The following is a 6,617-nucleotide window of genomic DNA, read 5'->3' on the forward strand; positions in this document are numbered from 1 at the left end:
CATTTCTTTCCAAATCCCGGTTTCAAATATTACATTTTTTGTTTTTGACTTGGGCATGTTCAGCTCTTAAGGTTAAATTTGCTGTTGCTTTAACCTTCGTGTCATCACATTTTATCGTGGTTCTCCTAATGGTTTCTGATGTTCTAGAGAGGGTAAAATGTATTGTGTTGTCTTTGTTGGGGGGTTGTGTGAACACCAGTGTGCACAGGTGAGTCTGTGTTTACAAATGATTGCATACATTTTCACATGTTTAGGTAGAGGCCAGAAGACAACTTCTGGTATTGTTTCTCAGGTGCTGACCCCCTGTTGTGGTGGAGGGGGGGTAGGGGTTTTATCTTTTTGTTTTTTAGACAGGGCTCTCACTGGGATCTGGAACTCACCACACAGGCCAGACCAGCTAGCCAATGAGCCCACAAATCTGCCTTTCCAGCTTTGGGGTTATAAGCTATATGTTGGGGTTATAACCATACCCAGATCTTTCATGTGGATTCTGGGGCCAAACTCAAGTTCTCACCCTCACAAGGCAAGTTCTTTACCAACCTCAAAAATATTTTAGTGTCAAAATTAAATTCATTGAACGGAATAAAAGGAAAACCAAGACTATGGGGTTTATTAGATCAAAATCAAGCACACAGAATTAAAATTACACAGTGCTAGTAAATAATATTAGTAGTAAGATCTTACATACTCTAAGCAGAACATTCATAATACATTTTAATAGCACAATTATTAGCTTGCTTTTTTTTTGTTTTTTTGTTTTTGTTTTTGTTTTGTTTTGTTTTGTTTTAATAGAAGGCCAGAAGTAGCAATGGTAGATCTATTTTGTAGGTGGGAAATTTGAGACAGAGAATCATTAAGTAACTTTTCACTCTAGCTTCAAGAACTACCCTGTGCCTATCTGTCACTTACACACTCCAGACTAGACTAGCCCAGCCAGTCTGGAGCTGCATCCTCTTCTGCTTCCTCCACCATATCCGTTCTCCAAGCTACACCAGAGCGATGTCTCACTAACCAGAAGTTGATGATGTCACATCTCTGCTTAGAATACACGCAGCTTCTGGCTATCCTATTTGGAGTGAAATCTGCATTATTTGATTTGGCCAATGAGACTCTGGATGACCTGATCTGTGACTCCTTTCTCCCTCCTTATTGCATCCAGCCCTCCTCTCCCTTACCTACTTCAGATACTCTGGCCTTCCACTGTTCCTTCTACACACTGTACCTGATCCTGACACACCTGGACACCAGGCTCCTCTGTGTTTTTTATGTTTCAGTGGTCCCATCTCAAGAACGATTTTGTTTTCTTCAGAAAAATCTCTCCTTCAGAAAAATCAGTCCAAAGGGCTGGAGACACGGCTCCACATTTAGGAAGCCCTTACTCTTTTTTCTAGAGGATCAGGGTTCAATTTCCAGCAGCCACTCAGTAGGTCACACTCATCACTAAGTCTGGTTCTAGGAACCCTTCAAGAGTACCAGGGACACACAAGATGCACATACATGCATGCAGGCACGCATGTATACACAACAGAAGTAAATAAATGTAAGAATGGAGGGATGAGTCTGAGACGTTGGGCTCCTGCTATCTGCCTGAAACAGGTCTACACATTTACGCCCATTTCTAGAGCACTACACTACAGCTCTTGGCTTGTCTTCAAAACTTTTACTACTGTCTGACTCATCCTAATCAGTTCTTGTTCTTTTGCTTATTTCTTGACTCCAGAATTCTTTGACACTAGAAAGTTTATCTAACTTTCTGTTTCATATTCATGCCCTAGTACACTCTATCTGTCTATCTATCTATCTATCTATCTATCTATCTATCTATCCATCCTATCTACCTATTATGTGTTTCAGATCGAATCAGGCTTTCTTTCACGTATTAGTCAAGTACTCTACCACTGAGCTATACCCCAGTCCTCGGTTATTTTTACTGAAACATGATCTTTTTGTAAAACTCAAGTCAGCCTTAAACTCACTAGAAAGCCCACACTGGCCTTGAACATGTGAGATCCCCCTTTTTTAGTCTCCCCAGCACTGGAGATACAGGCCTGAACCACCACATCCGGCAACAAAGGTTTGACACGGATGAATGAAGGAATGAATGAACACAGCTTTTGCTAGGAACAAGCTGCAAATGAATGCAATGACTATTCTTACAGTAATTTCTCTCTTTCTTAGATACTAAGTTCACTTAAAAACAAAAGCTCTACAAGTCCATGTGAGTCTGTTATTAATATATATGTATATATATATATATGTGTGTGTGTGTGTGTGTGTATAGAATACAATATACAATATAATACATAATATATAGAATACAGAATATGATAGATGATATATAATAAAATGTATGATGTATTATAACATATATATGATAATGATGTATGATATATATATAATTGTATAGTATATATAATATATACTATATAATAATGTAGTATATAAGTTGGTTTTACTTGTTATTATTATGTTATATTCAATTATTTAATATAATTATTATATATAATACATAAGATATATTGAATATTTTGTTTATATTATGCATTATGTAATATGATATAATATTCTATATTATTAATAGTGTATCATATTAATATTAATATATTATTACATGTTATATATTGTTATTGTATTGTGTGTATTATATAATTATAATTAATATTTATATCACATAATATCATATGTAATATGATTGTATATCATATAATATATAAATATTATAAAATATAGTATATTTTATAATTACATATTATATAATATGATGTGTTATATATTTATTCTTTTCATGAAATTTATCACAGTCGTGGGGATTGCAGGCCACAGGTGGCTGATACTTGATTGAGGAAACTCAGTAAGAACCATTCTCCTTCCCATGCCAGCAGACCACAGAGCTTCCTCAAAATCCTGGAGCAACATAACTTAGACCCACATGTTCCCTCATTTAACTTCTTTGTATCCAATACTTCCTCATCCAGGCTTTACTCGGTAGAAAAGGCTCTGTGCTTTTTAGGGTCAGTGGGTCAGTCAGGCTTGGATCTACTCCTAATCTTGAATCATGAAAAACTGGCAGGCTTAAGATACAGTGCTGGGGGTGGAGGGTGCTTGAGAGATAAATCTATTATTAACAGCACTGGATGCTCTTCTAGAGGACCTAGGTCCAATCCCCAGCACCAACACGACAGCTCACAGCCATCTGAAACTTCAGTTCCAGGGGATGTAGTGCTCTCTTCTGCCATTCTCAAGTACCAAACACACATGGTACAGACTTATAGGCAGCACCCAAGATACATAAAATGAACACACACACATATAGCAAATATATATATATATCAATACATCAATACGTCAATATATACATATACATCTATGAATGACTGGGGACATATCTTAGTTTGTAGCCTGTTGGCCTAGCACACCAGGGTTCATCCCTGGTGCCTCATAGAACAGGTAGAGTGCCTCAGGCCTGGGATCCCACAATCCAGGAGATAAAGAAACCAATGCCAGCAGCTCAAGGTTATTTGCAGCTATACAGAAAATCCCAGCCTGGGCTACTTATGACTTTCCTCAGGAGGACAAGAAATAAGAACAAGAAAGTCCCCCTTGAAGAAGTCCTTCCTAAGGATCCCTATTCCAAGAACCCCACCGGCTCTTTGCTTAATGCTGTAAGCTGAGGCCATCTCAAAGAGGATGCTAAATTGTTTGTTTACAAACAGAATGAGGGGGTGGTTTAGTTAGATCCCTAGGTGTTCTTTCTGACTAATGAACAGACTGGAGGGAATGAAAGGCCAGCTGCCTGGCTGTGAGGGAATCCTGGACCAGCCCAGGATTCACAGGGGAATCCTCAATTGCTTAATGAGTGACTGAGACTCATTAAAGTCCCTCCTCACAAGCTGTCAGAGGCACAGAATGTAGAGCATTCAGTCTCAGGGTCACTGAGGTCAGTGTCAGCCTGAAATAATAGTCCATGGTACCAGTTCAAGGAAACATCAGTACATGGTGTGGGTCCGGTTCTGTGTACAAACGTCTAGGGAAGAAAAAAAAAATCCTCAACTCCCCATGGCAAGGAGATGAAGCTGGCATTCTCAGGATGCTAAATCGGTAAGTTTTCTCTTTTCTATAAGGCTACTAGGGTCCCCTCAGTAAGAAAAACCTGTCTGAATGCTGGCAGTTCTCCTGTATCCTCCAGATCTCCTCTTTGTTTTGACTCCTGACCCAGAAATTCAATGTCAAACAAAAGTTGCTTGCCAGCCCTCCTTGCTTCAGGGAATACACACACACACACACACACACACACACACACACACACACACACACGCCTCCTGCTCATACACCAGTCTCTCAGCTCAGCAATTTCATTCGGATCAAGTGTAATTTATGCATGTGTAGTTTGGTAACGTGTGCCACCCAAATCAGATTTCGTGCCCTTTAGAGGTGACAGCTCCGTGCGAGTAAAAGCCTGCCTTCCTTCCTTCCTTCTTTCCTTCCTTCCTTCCTTCCTTCCTTCCTTCTTTCCTTCCTTCCTTCCTTCCCACGACCGACCTGGCAGTGATTCCCATGGGATAGAATGGAAGCCTCAAGAGGACCATGTTCCGTGTTGTTTGTTTGTTTGTTTGTGTTTGTTTGTTTGACTTGTTTGGCTTTATACAAATTCAGCCTTAAAAGTGGAATAACCATCATTTCATCTGGCCAGCAGCCGGATGCTCCGAGTGCACTGTTTTATTTTATAATTCTGTTCGCAAACTTCTTAGATCTGGGATATTCCTCGTAAGGAAGTGTAAGAACAACACATTTCCCTGCAGCGCTGGATTCATCTACCACCCCCTCGATTCTGAATTCTTGGGAAGCAACCCGTTACCTCCGAGCAACAATTTTGGAGCCCTGTTTCTAAGGACCTCCGAGGTGAGTCCTAAACCAAACAGCAGGACATTGAGACTCCAGCCCACCCTCCCTGCGGACCACCGCAGCAGCCCAGTGACAGCTCCACAAGCCCACAGCTCAAGCCTTTTCCTGTCCTGAAGTTCCTTACCTGGTCACTGCGCTGACTCTCTGGTACCCGGAGTCCTGGGAGCAGCACTGCTACCAGCGCGAATCAGATCCTAGCACCGCAGGCTTCCGGACAGTCGTTTCCCCCCAGGGATAGAGTAACTCAGACGTGGGTTGAGCATACGGACTCTTAAAATCTACCTTTAGGCTCGACCCTGCCTTCCTCGTGTTGCTGTGCAGGAGGTACTGGGAGGAGCTTGGTGGCCCGGCCTCCTGACAGCTCCTAGTTGCTGCGACTCAGGTTCACATCAGCTCTAGCTCCAGGGCCAGCCACCGCTTGGACCTCCTCAACTGCCCATGCGTGAATCCTGACAGTGCTTGGGGAGTGATGGGCGCCTAGTTTCCTAGTCTGACACCGGTTTTTCACCTAGTTCGCGACGAGCTGTGCCCATCCCCAAGCCTATCTTTCTAGTTCCATCCTGTTCTCGAAATCCGCTAAATTCACAGAATCACTGCCCACCGGTGGAGAATCTAAAAGGTTCTGGGCAGCTCGTATTTTGATACTTTGTACCCAGAATCCGGCTTCACTCCTGGAGGAGTGACTGTGTTCCAGACTAGAAGGCCAGTCACTACCTGACTGTTTTTGCCTTGATGACTTTGAGGGACGTAGTAATTGAAGAGTCCGTCTCATATAGCTCAGTCTGACTAGGTTATTAATTGCTTGATGTAAAGGCATTTCCATGCAAATACAAACATTCCCTCCAAGGGCGTGGGGGTGGGGATGGCGATGTGAAAGCTTCAGTAGAGGAGCAGAAATTTGGAAGATTCTTGAGGGCTCCTTCTCAGACGTATAAAAAAGTGTAAACAACGGGGGGGCGAGGCGGCGGGGGATTGGAGACTCTGTGAACGGAAGAACTGAGGAGAGATTTGGCTTGCTAGGATGCATGCAAATATGCCGGGAGCTCCAGGGTTGCGGCTTTAATGAGTCATCGCTCTCACCCACGGTGTTGTGTGGCAGTGATGCAGTTGCTCCTTCCTGCTCCCGTGAGCAACCCTCGATCCAGACTTCTTTTAGGAGCCCTAATACCAACTCACTGGTTCGCCAAGTTAGACATTGGGGAAATTGTTCTATGGGTCAGTCTGGGTTTCCTTTCTGGGTGCATTAACTCGTGTGTTGTATCGCCCCACAAAGGCTGTCACACAACCCTGTTTTCTCCTCAAACCCGTCTTCTAATAATTTTTGAACATCTTCATCTAACGCTATTTAGAAACTTTAGGGAAATTAGGTTGAAATTTCTATGTTGTTTTACACTTCTGATTATTTTTGGTTAGGTTAAGTTTCACTTAGTCTTTATGAGCTTTTAAACAATGATTTTCTGCAGGTGAGAGGGTGGATAGTTGAGTATGGAGTAGTCGTGACGGTACAGAAAGGAGCTCAAAGTTGGAACAAGACACCACAAGACCAAGTTCTTAGCACCGAGATTCATTTGCCCTAGGGTGAGACAAATATGTGTGTGTGTGTGTGCATGTGTGTGTGTGTGTATACACATGTATATCTACACACAAAATTATATATATATATATATATATATATATGACAGAGGACAAGGTGGAAAGGAAGAGAAATAAGGTAG

The 6,617-nt window shown here is 42.0% G+C and overlaps 1 protein-coding gene across 1 annotated transcript in view; it reads right to left on the reverse strand.

Annotated features, from left to right (window-relative positions):
• The window catches only part of Pla2g7 (phospholipase A2 group VII), a 41,965-nt gene extending 36,606 nt beyond the window's left edge, over positions 1-5,359 (reverse strand). The window contains exon 1 of the mRNA XM_028766637.1: positions 5,027-5,359. The gene's annotated coding sequence lies outside the window, so the exon portion shown is untranslated. The remainder of the gene's footprint in view (positions 1-5,026) is intronic.
• Between the last annotated feature and the right edge of the window lie 1,258 nt (positions 5,360-6,617).

This window comes from Grammomys surdaster, unplaced genomic scaffold (assembly GCF_004785775.1).
Source record: "Grammomys surdaster isolate TR1022 unplaced genomic scaffold, NIH_TR_1.0 169, whole genome shotgun sequence".
Lineage (NCBI taxonomy): Eukaryota > Metazoa > Chordata > Mammalia > Rodentia > Muridae > Grammomys > Grammomys surdaster.